Genomic DNA, 15,031 nt, shown 5'->3' on the forward strand with positions numbered 1-15,031 from the left:
GCACAACCTCCTGTTGCCTCCAACACATCCCTCGTCTCCTAGCAGATGAGGCCTCTAGATAACCCCACTCTGCTCCCTATAATGATGGAATGGTCCCGGGTGCATCCTTTAAAACACACCTGGAGCAGATCAACACATCCTCATGGCAGGAAAATAAGGATGCAAATGCAATCCTGCGACCAGAAAGACTGCACTCTATCTGGGAAAGACACTACATTTAGAAAAGCTCCGATTTACGCAAAAGACCTGATCGTTGTAAGCATGATGATGAAAAGCGGCTCACCCTAATGGGAAGTGGCTCCGTTTGAATTAACTCGTACAGCCGGGTCCCATTTCCCGACGGAGTGTTAGCTGCAGATGGAAGCTAGAAGTCAACATTTTCCATGCACGGAAGTCTCTTGGGCACCAAAGGTCTAGAAACCGCTCCCCGCGGCTTCTAGTATGCACAGGGCTCCCTCCGTCATTGTGAAACCAGGAATTTGATTGTGAGTGTGCCTGCAGGTCCTTTCTTGTCCGGTGCAGGGATCCTTTTTCTCCTGATGACAGAGAGCAGGTGCCTGTGGCTGCGTGTCCACCGCATGTCTGGCCGGTCTCAGAGGCATGGGCTGCAGGCACTTCACGGGTATTGCTTGTGTCATGGCAGCAACTTCAGATCAGGCCTTTGAACTGGAGTCTGTCATTCTGGTGGGCCTTGGAGTGAGTCAGTAGCTGTTACTCATTAAACAAAAGGAATCTTCTGTGAGCTGATGGCTTCTTCAGTGTCTGATGGAGGAGCTGCTGTGGAGACCAGGAGCATCCTGACAGGCTGGTTCTGGTAGGCACGAAAGTTTCAGAAGAAAGAATTTCAAAAGATAAAAGTGCCCGCAGCAGAAACAGAGAATAGCAAGCACACACGTGCCACCCCACACGCAGAAGTCACACAAAGCTGGTCGGGTTTCATACGTGGATAGCAAGCACACGCGTGCCACCCCACATGCAGAAGTCACACAAAGCTGGTCGGGTTTCATATGCTCCTCGTGTTCCACAGAACACCTCATCTGGAGTGGGCAGGAGGCTCCCTCGGGTCTCTCTCCATCTGATGATAAACCCCCCAGAGCGGGGGTACAGCTCTTTTCCGCTTCTTTGCAAGTCTACGTGGCATTTATGAGTCAACCCAGTCACAAAGTAAGTAAGTCTCCAACTGTGGGGTAGCCTCCGGTGTCTAGTCACAGTTAACCGTTATAGCCTCTCTAGGCCGTGGCCATAGCCATGGGCTCACTGATGGTGGTGAATATTAGCAACCCGTATTTCCGTAGAGGTTTGCAGTCGGTAAAGTCTCATCCTCATCTCCACGGTAGATTATTATTGTCAATACAGGGAAATAGGCCCTGAGAGATTCAGTCAACTGCCCGAGACAGTAGGCAGAACAAGTGGTAGCCAGTTTCTGTCTCTCTCAGTTCCGAGCTCTCAGCGGTGCCCCACCCGGCCCCCTCCGTCCTGAGCAGAGGCCACACATCCCACGTCTGTGGCTGTGTCATTCTCGGGGTGGAAATTTTGGAACTTGTAACACTCCATGGTCACTTGGCTATATTTACCGAAACTGACTGTTGTTAAGTCTACTTCAATCCAGATCATAACTCAGATATATCAGAGGAATCATTCAGATATTATCCAAATTAGGATATAATAATACCAAATTATAATTTTCATAAAATTATATGGTAAAAAACTTTACTAATAAAACACAAAGTCCAGTGCAGGAGACATTGCTGTGTCATGGTCCCTGAATATCAGAAATTTGAATTTCTTTTTAAGTCCTATTTTTATACAAAAATTACCCAGATGTGGTGGCAGGCACCTGTAAGCCCAGCTACTAGGGAGGCTGAGGCAGGAGAATTGCTTGAACCCTGGAGGCGGAGGTTGCAGTGAGCTGAGATCGCGCCATTGCACTCCAGCCTGGGCAACAAGAGCAAAACCTCAAAAAAAAAAAATCCTATTTTTACTTAAGAGTGCATGTGTTTTATATGTGTGTATGTATTCATCTTGTTCTCAATGAGAAAACATATTGGAACTTATATCAGTTCATGTTTTCCCTGCTGATTTATAGTTGAAGTTAGTTTATTCTCTACTGAAAAGGAAAATAATACTTAACATAAAAGTATGGATCAATTTAAATATCAGTGTATCACGACTAAGACCACACTAAAAGAAAATATCTGAATACACATTTTTTAAGATATTTTATGTTTATTTAATACATTTTCAAATGATTGAAGTATATAAAATAGAAAACTCATATGCTTTAATGACTTAGTCAAGTTCTCCACATATATCCTTCGCTGGCTGCCTGAGGTCAAACGCTTCCTCCACAAATGCGATCTTTGTGACCTCTGGCAAGTGACGGAGCTATCTGTGCCCCTCCTGTAGAATGGGGAGAATAATGGAATCTGGCTGTTGCTAGGAGATGAGGGTGGAAGCATCTCTTGTGCCCCACGCACATCTCATCCCACCTCGAATTTCACCTGCAGAGCTGAGACGATGGCCATGAATGCTGCCACAATCCCACCTCACGTGTGCACCTCGTAGTCACTACTTTTCCTCAGGACATTTTCTAAAGCCACAAGAATGAACACAGCCCACACCTGAAGCAGTCTGGGAGGCTGGGCCTGCAGAGGAGATACTGGCCCTATGGAATGCAGTTGGTGGGCAAAGCCCGGCTTCCAGACTTTGAGGGGACGCCTGTGGGGCACCGTGAGGCCCAGCCCTGCTGGGTGAGTATGACCTAGCTGTGTGTCTTCAACGCTCCTATCACCACTTCACATTATCTTCCACGTTTGTCTCCAGGTGACTAATTACCAAGGTGAGGCCTGCAGTAGTCAAGAGAATTTCTTCCTAATTTTGTTACGAATGTGTGTGCTTATTATATAGCAAATATCTTTGTTTTCTTCCCTATCTTATCCTGTTATGTAACATAAGATGTATTTAGGTTATAACATTGTATTCAAGAATTGTGAATTTTACATCATAGAATCTAAGTTACAAAATATCAGAAGAGTAAACCTCACTCAAAGCCTCTATTTCCTTTTCTGGGGAAGAGATTGTGTGTTTTCAGTTGTATGCGGGATTAGCTGTATCACATTAGGTGGAATGATGACCTCGGTATCTTCTTTATTTGAGGATAAAGTGTAGTTTTAAGGAGACGTGTCAGTGCCAAGGTGACAAGGGGCAGACACGTGATGGTGAATTTTACGTGTCAACTTGACGAGGACACAGGGTGCCCAGATATTTGTTCAGACATTCTGGGTGTGTCTGTGGGGTGTTTCTGGATGAGATTAACATTTTAATTGTCAGACTAAGTAAAACAGACTGCCCTCCCTACTGGGGGTGGGCCTCATCCACCCATGAGAAGCCTGGAATAGAATGAAAGGGCCGTCCCTCCTCCAAGAAAGGGAGGACTCTGCTGGCTGATGGCTCCCACCTGGAATGCTGGCTCTTCCTGCCCAGTTGCCTTCAAGCTGGGACATTAGCTTTCTCCTGCCTTCAGACTCTAACCGGAACATCTCTTCCTGGGTCTCCAGCCTGCTGGTCTTTGGACTGGAGCTACACCATCACCTCTCAGAGGTCTTCACTCGCCAACTCACCCTGCAGATCACGGAACTTGTCAGCCTCCATAACTGCAGGAGGAACCAATGCCTTATAATAAAATCTCTCTTGTCTTTTTTTTTCTCGCTCTCTCTCTCTCAGATAGATAGATAGATAGATAGATAGATAGATAGATAGATAGGAAAGAAAGAAGAAAAGAAAGAAAACAAAGAACTGGTATCCTATTGTTTCTGTTTCTCCGAAGAACCCAATGAACACGGATTGTGATCCCTCATTAGAATCTAAGCACCAGGAGAACAGAAACCTCGTCTTTCATGATCATAATCCTATAAACAACAAAAAAAAATTAACACCTGGGTCGTTAGCTCAGAGGAATCCAAGATGGAAATGGCCAGAGGATGGAACAGGTTGTTTTCCCGGATGAAGCCTCCAGGTACGCACGGACCATTCCTTCAGGATAGAGGCTGGTAAGTAGGAACCATTCCTCCACAGTGTAGCCAGGTAAGCAGGAAGCATTCCTTCAGGATGCAGCCAGGTAAGTATGAAATATTCCTTCAGGAGGCAGCTAGGTAAACATGGATCATTTCTTCAGGATGGAGCCAGATAAATGTGAACCATGTCTTCAGGATACAGCCAGGGAACTGTGGCCCATTCCTTCAGTGTAAAGCCAGGGAAGCGAGGACCATTGCTTCAGGCTGGAGCCAGGTAAGTATAGACCATTCCCTCAGGATGGAGAGGATGGAGCCAGGTAAGCACAGACCATTCCTTCAGGATGCAGCCAGGTAAGCATGGATCAATCCTTCAGGATGCAGCCAGGTAAGCATGGAACATTCCTTCAGACGGAGCAAGGTAAGCATGGACCATTTCTTCAAGATAAAGCCAGGTAAGCATGGATCATTCCTTCCAAATGGAGCCAGGTAAACACAGGCCGTTCATTCAGGGTGGAGCGAGGTAAGTGTGGGCCATTCCTTTAGAATACATACAGGTAAATATGAGCCATTATTTCAGGAGGGAGCCAGGTAAATGTAGAACATTCCTTCAGGATGCAACAAGGTAAGCATGAACCATTTGTTCAGGATGCAGCCAGGTAAGTATGAACATTGCTTCAGGATGGAGCCAGGTAAGCATGAACATTTATTCTGAATGGAGCAAGGTAAGCATGAACCATTTCTTCTGGATGGAGCCAGCTAAGCATGGACCATTCCCTTAGGATAAAGCCAGGTAAGCTTGGACCATTTTCTCAGAATGCAGCCAGGTAACCAAGGAACATTCTTCCAGGATACAGCCAGGTAAGTGTGGACCATTCCTTCAGGATGCAGCCAGGTAAGCATGGATCAATCCTTCAGGATGCAGCCAGGTAAGCATGGAACATTCCTTCAGACGGAGCAAGGTAAGCATGGACCATTTCTTCAAGATAAAGCCAGGTAAGCATGGATCATTCCTTCCAAATGGAGCCAGGTAAACACAGGCCGTTCATTCAGGGTGGAGCGAGGTAAGTGTGGGCCATTCCTTTAGAATACATACAGGTAAATATGAGCCATTATTTCAGGAGGGAGCCAGGTAAACGTAGAACATTCCTTCAGGATGCAACAAGGTAAGCATGAACCATTTGTTCAGGATGCAGCCAGGTTACTATGAACCATTGCTTCAGGATGGAGCCAGGTAAGCATGGACTGTTCTTCAGGATGGAGCCAGGTAAACACAGGACATTCCTTCAGAATAGAGCCAGGTAAGCATGGACCATTCCTCCTGAATGCAGCCAGGTAAACATAAACCAATTTTTCAGGATGGAGCCAGGTAACCCTGGACCATTTCTTCAGGATTCAGACAGATAAGCATGAACCATTCCTTCAGGACGCAGCTATAAAAGTATGGACCATTCTCTCAGAATGGAGCCAGGTAAGTGTAAACCATTTGTTCAGGATGCAGCCAGGTAGGCAGGGACCATTCCTTCAGGATGCAGGCAGATAAGTATGAACCATTTCTTTAGGATGCCGCCAGGGTAGCGTGGATCATTCTTTCAGGATGCAGCCATGTACGCATGGATCATTCCTTCAAAATGGAGCCAGGTAGACATTGACCATTCCTTCAAGATTCAGTGAGTTAAGTGTGGATCATTCCCTCAGGATGCAGCCAGTTAATCAGGGACCATTCCTTCAGAATACAGCCAGGTAAGCATGGACCGTTTCTTCAGGATGGACCCAGGGAAGCATGGACCATTCCTTCAGGATGGACCCAGGGAAGCATGGACCATTCCTTGAGGATGGAACAAGGTAAGCGTGTATGATTCCCTCAGGATGGACCCAGGGAAGCATGGACCATTCCTTCAGGATGGAGCAAGGTGTGCACGAACCATTCCTTCAGAATGCAACCAGGTCAGAAGGAACCATTATTTCAGGATAAAGCCAGGTAAGCATGGACCATTTCTTCATGAGGCAGCCAGGTAAGCACAGACTTTTCCTTCAGGATACAGCCAGGTAAGTGTGAACAATTCCTTTAAGTTGGAGCTAGATAAGCATTAACAGTATTTTCAGAATGCTGCCAGGTAAGCATGAATCATTCCTTCAGGACGAAGCCAGCTTAAGTGTGGACCATTTTTTGAGGATAGAGCCAGGTAAGTATGGTACATATCTTCAGGATACAGCCAGGTAAGCATAGGCCATTCCCTCAGGACGAATCCAGCTAAGCATAGACCATTCCTTCAGGATGTAGCTAGGTAAGCAGGAGCCATTCTTTCAGGATGGTGCTGTGTAATTGTGGACCATTCCTTCAGAATGGAGTCAGTTAAGCATGGACCATTCCTTCAGGATGCAGTAAGATAAGCATGGCCATTTCTTCAGGATGCAGCCACATAAGCAGGGACCATTTCTTCAGAATGCAGCCATTTGAGCATGGAAAATTTCTTCAGGATGGACTCAGGTAAGCATGGACCATTCTATCAGGATGCAGCCAGGTAAGCATGGACCATTTCTTCAGGATGCAGGAAGGTAAGTGTGGACAATTCCTCCAGTATGGAGCCAGGTAAGCATGGACCATTCTTTCAAGATGCAGCCAGGAAAGCATGGACCATTTTCAAGGATACAGCCAGGTAAGTATGATACATACCTTCAGGATACAGCTGAGTAAGCATGAATCATTCCTTCAGGATGCAGCCACATAGGCAGAGACCATTCCTTCAGGTTGGAGCCAGGTAAGCATGAACCATTCCTTCAGGATGAAGGCAGGTAAGCATGGAGAATTACTTCAGGATGCAGCCTGGTAAGTATGGACCATTCCGTCAGGATGGAACCAGCTCAGTATAGACCATTTCTTCAGGATGCAGACAGGTCAATATGAACCATTCTTTCAGGATGCAGCCAAGTAAGCATGGACCATTTCTTGAGAATGGAGCCTGGAAAGCATGGACCATTCCTTCAAGATGCAGCCAGGTAAACAAGAACCATTCCTTCAGGATGAATCTAGTTAAGCATGGACCATTCCTTCATGATGGAACCAGGTAAACATGGACCATTTCTTCAGAATGCACCCAGGTAAGCCTGAACCATTTCTTCACCATGGAGCGAAGTAAGCATGGGCCATTCCTTCACGATGAAGTCAGGTAAGCATGAACCATTCTTTCAGGATAAATGCAGGTAAGTATGGATCTGTCTTTCAGCATGTGGCCTCGTAAGCATGGGCCATTCCTTCAGGATGGAACCAGGTAAGCATGAGCCATTGCTTTTGGATGCAGCCAGTTAAGTATGTAACATTCCTTCAGGATGCAGCCAGGTAAGCATGAACCTTTCATTCAGGGTGTAGCCAGAAAAGCATGGACCATTTTTTAAGGACGGACTCAGGTAAGCTGGACCATTCCTTCCAAATACAGCATGGTAAGCATGGATCATTCATTCAGGATGCAGACAGGTAAACACGAGACATTTTTTCTGGATGGAGCCAGGTGAGCATGGACCATTCCATCAAGATTCAACCAGGTAAATATGGACAATTCCTTCAGGATGGGGCCAGATAAGCATGAACAATTCCTCCATGATGCAGCCAGATAAGCGTGGACCATTTCTTCAGGATGCAGCCAGGTAAGCATGGACCATGCCATCCGTATGTAGCCACACAGACCACTCCTTCAAGATGGAGCCAGGTAAGAGTGGACCATTCCTTCAGGATGCAGTCAGGCAAGCAGGGACCATTTTTTCAGGATGCAGGCAGGTAAGTGTGCACAATTCCTTCAGAATGGAGCCACGTTAGCATGAACCATGTTTTTCAGACTGTAGTCAGGTAAGCATGGACCATTCTTTCAAGATGCAGCCTGGTAAGCATGGACCGTCACTTCAGGATGCAGCCAGGTAAGCATGAACCATGCTTTCAGATGGAGTCAGGTAAGCATGGACCATTCCTTTAGAATGCAGCCAGGTAAGTGCATACTATTCCCTCAGGATGGAGCCAAGTAAGTGTTAACCATTCCTTCAGGTTGCAACTAGGTAAGCATGGACCATTAATTCAGGATGGAGCCTGCCACGTGTGGACCATTCCTTCAGGATGCAGCCAGTTAAGCATGGACCATTCTGTCAGGATGTAGCCCAGTAAGCATGCATCATTTCTTAAGGATGGAGTCAGGTAAGCACATCCCATTCCTTCAGAATGCAGCCAGGTATGCAGAGACCTGGCAGAAAATGCAGAGACATTTTTTCAGGATGCAGGCAAGCAAGTATGAACCATTCCTTCAGGATGCAGCCAGGTAAGTGTGCACAGTTTCTTCAGGATGGAGCCAGGTTAGCATGAACCATATTTTTCAAATGTGGCCAGGTAAGCATGAACATTTCCTTCAGGATGCAGCCAGGTAAGTATGAACCATTTCTTCAGTATGGAGCCAGGTAAGCATAGACTATTCTTTCAGGATGCAGCCAGGAAAGCATGGAGCAGTTTTTAAGGATACAGCCAGGTAATTATGATACACACTTTCAGGATGCAGCCAGGTAAGTATGACCTGTTTTTTCAGGATGTAGCCAGGTGTGCATAGACCACTCCTTCAGGATGTGGCCAGGTAGGTGTGGACCATTCTTTCAGGACAAAGCCAGGCAAGCAGAAATCATTCTTTAAGGATGCAGCAAGGCAAGTATGGACCATTCCTTCAGAAAGCAGACAGGTAGGAGTAGCTCATTTATTGAGGATGCGGCCAGGTAATCAGGAACCATTTCTTCAGGATCCAACCAGGTAAGCATGGACCATTCTTTCTAGATGGAGCCAGGTATGTGTGGATCATTCATTCACGATGCAGTCAGGTAAGCATGACCCACTCCTTCAAGATGGAGCCAGGTAAGTGTGAACCATTCCTTCAGGTTGCAGCTAGGTAAGCATGGACCATTCCTTCAGGGTGGAGCCTGCCAAGTGTGGACCATTCCTTCAGGATGCAGCCAGGTAAGCATCAGCCATTCCTTCAAAATGCAGCCAGGTAAGCATGTACTATTCCTTCAGGATGCCACCAGGTAAGCATGAACCATTCCTTCAGAATGGAGCCAGGTAAGCATGAACCATTTCATCAGGATGCAGCAAGGTAAACGTGGACCAATCTGTCAGGATGCAGTCAGGTAAGCATGAGCCATTTCTTAATAATGGAGTCAGGTAAGCACGTAGCATTCCTTCAGAATGCAGCCAGGTAAGCATGGACCATTCCTTTAGCATGGAACCAGGTAAGCATGGACCATTCTTTCAAGATGCAGCCAGATAAGCACAGACCATTCTTTCAGGATGGAGCCAGGTAAGCATGGACCCTTTCCTGAGGATGGAGCAAGGCAAGCATGAACAATTCCTTCCGAATGCAGCCATGTAGGCAGAGACTAACCCTTCAGGTTGCAGCCAGGTAAGCATGAACCATTCCTCCATGATAAGCCAGTTAAGCATAGGCAATTCCTTCAGGATGTAGCCGGGTAGGCATGAACCATTCCTTCAGGATGCAATCAGGTAAGCACGACCCATTCCTTCATGATGGAGCCGGGTAAGCATGAACCATTACTTCACCACGGAGTGAGGTAAACATGAACCATTCCTTCAGGATAAATCCTGGTAAGTATGGACCTTTCTTTTAGTATGTAGCCTCATAAGTGTGGACCACTCCTTCAGGATGGAGCCAGGTAAGCATTAACCATTGCTTCTGGATACAGCCAGGTAACTACGTACCATTTCTTCAGGATGCAGCCAGGTAAGCATGGACTATTTCTTCAGGATGGACCCAGGTAAGTGTCGACCATTTCTTCCTAATGCAGCATGGTAAGCATGGATTATTCATTCAGGATGCAGCCAGGTGAGCACAAAACATTCCTTCTGGATGGATCCAGGTAAGCGTGGACCATTCTGTCAGGATGTAGCCAGGTAAGCATGGACCATTTCTTCAGGATGGAGTCAGATAAGCATGTGCCATTTTTTCAGAATGCAGCCAGGTAACTGTAGACGATTCTCTTAGGATGGAGCCAGGTAAGTATGGACCATTCCTAAAGAATGGAGCCAGGTAATCATGAGCCATTCCATCAGGATGCAGCCAGGTAAGCACAGGCCATTCCATCAGGATGCAGCCCTGTAAGCGTGAACCATTTTTTAAGAATGGAGCCAAGTAAGCAGGGACATTTTTTCAGGATGCAGCCAGGAAACTATGAACCATCCCTTCAGGATGGAGCCAGGTAAGCCTGCACCATTTATTCAGGATGCAGCCAGGTAAGTAGGAACCATTCTTTCAGCACGGAAGCAAGTAAGCATGGACCGTTCCTTCAGGATGCAGCCAGGTAAACATGGACCATTCCTTTAGGATAGTGCCAGGTAGGTGTGGACTTTCCTTCAGGATGGAGCCAGGTAAGTAGGAACCATTCCATCAGGATGCAACTTGGTAAGTATGAGACAGTTCTTAAGGATGCAGTCAGACAAGCGTGTACCATTCCTTCTGAATGCACCCAGGTAAGCGTGGGCCGTTCCTTCAGGACGCAGCCAGGTACGCATGGACCGTTTCTTCCGGATGCAGGCAAATGAGCACGAACCACTCCCTCTGGATGGAGGTAGGTATGTATGCACTTTTGTTCAGGACGCAGCCAGGTAAGCATGGACTATTTCCTCAGGATGGAGTCAGGTAAGCATGGCCCTCTCCTTCAGGATGCAGCCAGGTAAGCGTGGACCATTTCTTCAAGATGGAGCCATCAAACATGCAGATAACACCACAGCACCCTTGGTCCAGTTGACTGGGTTTGGTAACATGCTGGCAAAACCAAAAACTTGTAAACTAGTAGAAAAATGTTTTTTAGCTCATGCGTCCTCTTCGGACCAAGCTCAGACGCTAGTGCCATCGGTCAACCTCCCTCCGTGGTTGGAGATCTTCTCCCGCATCAGCTTCTGCCAGGGCGTGTGCCTGTGCAGCCCGAGTCCAGAGTTCCTGTGAGTTGAATTTGGCAGGGAAGGCTGCTCTGAGGCAGACACCACAGCAACATTGGTGCCTGGGGAACTTCAGATCCGAGGGCACCTGAAGACCGGGTTCCCACCCGGCTCCCTTCTCTGGTAACCCGCCACGATGTGGGCAGCCTCGAAGAAGGCCCATGAGCAACTTACCGAGTACTCCAGGGAAGCGAGAGCGCACAGCCGGGTATGGGCTCCAGGCAGAGGTGAGGGAGCCAGGGCTGGAAAACTAAAGGTGACGTGAGCGTGAGATAATAACAGTGCAGCTTCCAGAACATCATGGAAGGCACCGCCTCAAGACAAATATTTTTTGAATTTCTAATGGAAAAATGGCATTTCTTTTATTTATTTTTATGTATTTTTGAGCGTTAACAAATAGTTCTAGTGATAATTAGCATCTTTGTATATTTATTGAAAACCGGCACTAAATCTGTATATTTACAGAAAAATGCCTCAGACATAGATAATAGCACAATTCCATGTTTGTGAATTTACAGCTTCCTCTAAACACAGAGTAGAAATTCAGCAATTATCACTACAGCTGTTTGTTAAAATTTGACAATAGATAAATAATGACTAGAAATCAATCTTTTCATTAAAATTCAAGAAACAAAAAGTATCTAAAGGAATTTCATTATTCCTTTGAAAAGTCCAGACTAGTCTTGAGGAGGCTCCTCTACATACGTTGTGGTGTTTCCATGTTCATGGGCCCAAAGTGGTCTTTTTTCCCACAAATGTGTAGCAAAATAAAAGTAAAGATCTGAGGTCATATTGGAGAGGGTGGAGGTGACGTGGGCCCTCCAGCCTCAACTCACCTTCCCGCCTGCTTTCATTCAATCGAAGGCTCAGGCAGCACACACACACGTGCACACATGTACACACATGCAATGCACAAATGCACACACTCATGCACACAATTCCCATACACACGGACACACACACACACTCATGCACACGCATTCACATGCATATGCACACACACACACACTTGCACACATGCATACACATACGCACATTCACACACATACATGTGCATGCGCTCACATGCACACACTTGCACACTGTCACACGTGCACACTCACACACAGAATCAGTGCTTGTGTCAAAATCCTCACATGGCTGTGCTTTCTACCCAATGGACCAGCAAATGTGTTCTTGTCCCAAGTAACCTGAGTCCCTCCAAAAAAAACAAAGAAACACCACTGATTTATGTTTTAGATCTTAACTCATCGAAAACACTGAGCTTGGCCAGGCGTGGTGGTGGGCTTCTGTAGTCCCAGCTACTCAGGAGGCTGAGCCACAAGAATCACTTGAATCCGGGAGGTGGAGGTTGCAGTGAGTCAAAATCGCGCCACTGAACTCCAGCCTGGGCGACAGAGCAAGACACGGAAGGAAAGGAGAGGAAAAGACAGGAAAGGGGAAAGAAAAGGAAAGGGAAGGATAGGAGAGGGGATGAGAGGAGAGGGGAGGGGAGGGGAGTGAGATATGATCTGTACCTGAGAATTAATTTGGTTTTCTTACAAACCAAAAGGCAGGATTCACAATCAAGACAAGGCAATGACGGACAGGTGTGCACACATGGAACATGCGGTGTGTTTGGCTGCAGGAGAAGAATCCAGTTTTCAGCAGGTGAATGCAGAGAAGCCCTGCTGCTCAAGTCGAACAATGTTTCCGGGATGAACCATGTTTGCAGCCCTCCATTGCCCAGGATGAACGGTGTCCCCAGGTGCCTGGCCCTTTTATCACCCAGACCAATGGTGCACCCAGAGGGAGCCGGGTTCAGCCCTCAAGCAAAAGGCCAGCAATGGCCAGGAAGGAGCTTATTCAATGGGATTCTCTGCAGAGTTTTTCTGACTTTCAGCTTGCAGGGATGTGGGCACAGAAAACAAGAGGCTGACTTCTCAATCAATCGTCACTTAAGGATGCAGAGACAGCAGAAGGCCTTTCATTCATGACTTTTAGCATTTTTTCTTCTTTTTCAGAAAATCCATGCCATCTCTATATATGCATGCAGGCATGAGTGTCTGTCCGCCCCTTAACTGTGGAGTTAAGAATAATGCGATTTACTCATGCTGGAAAAACAAGACAATTACCTTCATAAAAGCCCACATAGTTTACAGATCTTGGAACTTGAACTTTCCTTAAAAGATAAATATAGTAGTTTACATTTTGGAGCTGGAGACATTATCTTCCTTTCTCTTTTCCCCTTCCACCCTTGTCCAGTATACTTGCCTTTATTTTGAATGAGAAACAGGCAATGGAGGGGGGGGTGCCACCTCACACAAAGAAACAGGCAATTACGTAGAAACTATGCAGTCAAAAAGCCAGAAGTGTCTAAAAGCACAATGAGTCCCCCTGTCCGTGGCACGGATGCTCCGTCCACTGATGGCACAGCCACACTGCCAGTGCCTGGGGACCACCTTCCTCCTTGAGCAATGGTCACTGAAGCAAACACCACTGTCCATAGATGCTGTCAGCATCCCCCGCCGAGGTCTGTGCTGTGAGAAGGCCGGTCAGTAAGCAGCAGCGCCGGTCTGCAGTGACGAGGAGGACCCTGAGTGGGTGTAGGGCGTCCCCTGGACATCAGCTGTGGGTCAGGTAGACACAGAGAAGATGCCAGTGGGCTGGGCACATTGTATCCACCCAGAAAATGGATCTGGTTTTGATTGAAAGTCTTCGTAGAGAGAACGCTTGGATTTATCTTGGGGAAGACTTCCCTGTTAGGATGTAGACAGGGATGGATGTACTGTGACTGTTAGTCCAGGACACAGACGCGGAGTGAGTGAGGTTTGGATGTCTCGCGTGCCCTGGGCTGGAGGCTGGGATTTCCACGTTGGGTGGGACATGTGTCGGCCACAGGGACTCACTGGCAGTAGCAGTTTATAGAGAGGGATTTCTATTGAAGTCATTCACTTCCTCATTTACCTCTGTCCCTATATTTGCAATCTTGTCTGGGTCCCTGATGACCGCATCCTAGAGTCCCAGTCTCCTGAGTTAGAGGACTTCATTTGTAAGCAAAAGTAACCCAGTTCAAGCTGGCGTAGGAAAGAAGCAGAAGGCATTCAACGCGGCTGCAGGCACGGATGGCTCCAAGCGTGTAGCGGTGACGATGCCTTCAGCGGTCCCTTGGCTCTGCATTGGCTGGGCTGGCTTCCTCAGGCGGGAGCACTGCACACTGTGAAGGTGACCACTGCATGCCCTGTGCTGGGGGTGGGCAGCAGGCAGCATCCACCACAGACACTGAACCTGTAGGGCGCCCACACCAACAGCCAGCCCCATGGTGGCACTCCACGCCTGGGGGGTCAGGAAGCCTTTAAAATCTCGTTCCAAAGCATTGGACATTGACAATAGCAAAGACATGGAATCAGCCTAAGTGCCCATCAATGGTAGGCTGGATAAAGAAAATATAGTACATATACACCACGGAACACTGTGCAGCCATAACAAGGAACGAGATCATGTCCTTTTCAGGAACATAGATGGAGCTGGAAGCCATTACCCTCAGCAAACTAATGCAGGAACAGAAAACCAAACGCTGCATGTTTTCACTTACAAGTGAGAGCTGAATGATGAGAACACATGGACACACTGGGGGGAACACCACACTGAAGCCTGCTGGAGGGTGGGGCATGGGGGGACAGAGACCATCAGGAAGAATAGCTAAGGGATGCTGGCTTCATACCTAGGTGACGGGATGGTCTGTGCAGCAAACCACCATGGCACACATTTACCTGTGCAAAAAACCTGCACACCCTGCATATGTGCCCTGGAACTTAAAAGTTGAAGGAAAAAAGAAAAGTGAAAGCAGGCACAAATCTTTCTCTCTCTATGCCACACACATGTGTGCACGCACACACACACACACATACACACACACACACACATACACACACACACACAGATTTACAAAAGCAAGCAGTTTGGACACGCGTGGACTCTGCACTGCAGCTGTGGGGTGGGATTCTCTCTGCAGAAGACCCTGGCTGTGGTCTGGCCTTAGAGTTGGTGTGTGCCATTGTCC

General features: G+C 47.2%; 2 long non-coding RNA genes across 11 annotated transcripts; both read left to right on the plus strand.

The window, feature by feature from the left end:
- Window positions 1-2,212: 2,212 nt before the first annotated feature.
- On the plus strand, window positions 2,213-12,329 carry LOC103879489. 10 transcript variants are annotated; one of them, XR_004178580.1, is made up of 7 exons: window positions 2,213-2,750; window positions 2,824-2,839; window positions 3,827-4,049; window positions 4,141-5,481; window positions 5,573-5,753; window positions 5,879-11,197; window positions 12,229-12,329. It is a non-coding gene; the product is annotated as an uncharacterized LOC103879489 (long non-coding RNA). The 10 variants fall into 10 exon arrangements; XR_004178585.1 differs by lacking the exon at window positions 2,824-2,839 and having other exon boundaries at window positions 5,879-9,707; window positions 9,776-11,197; XR_004178581.1 differs by lacking the exon at window positions 2,824-2,839 and having other exon boundaries at window positions 5,573-5,651; window positions 5,743-5,753.
- A 216-nt stretch (window positions 12,330-12,545) lies between these two features.
- On the plus strand, window positions 12,546-13,190 carry LOC103879490. Its single transcript, XR_640141.1, has 2 exons — window positions 12,546-12,736; window positions 12,993-13,190. It is a non-coding gene; the product is annotated as an uncharacterized LOC103879490 (long non-coding RNA).
- The last annotated feature ends 1,841 nt before the right edge of the window (window positions 13,191-15,031 follow it).

The sequence above is a fragment of the Papio anubis genome, chromosome 15, assembly GCF_008728515.1.
Source record: "Papio anubis isolate 15944 chromosome 15, Panubis1.0, whole genome shotgun sequence".
Taxonomy (NCBI): domain Eukaryota; kingdom Metazoa; phylum Chordata; class Mammalia; order Primates; family Cercopithecidae; genus Papio; species Papio anubis.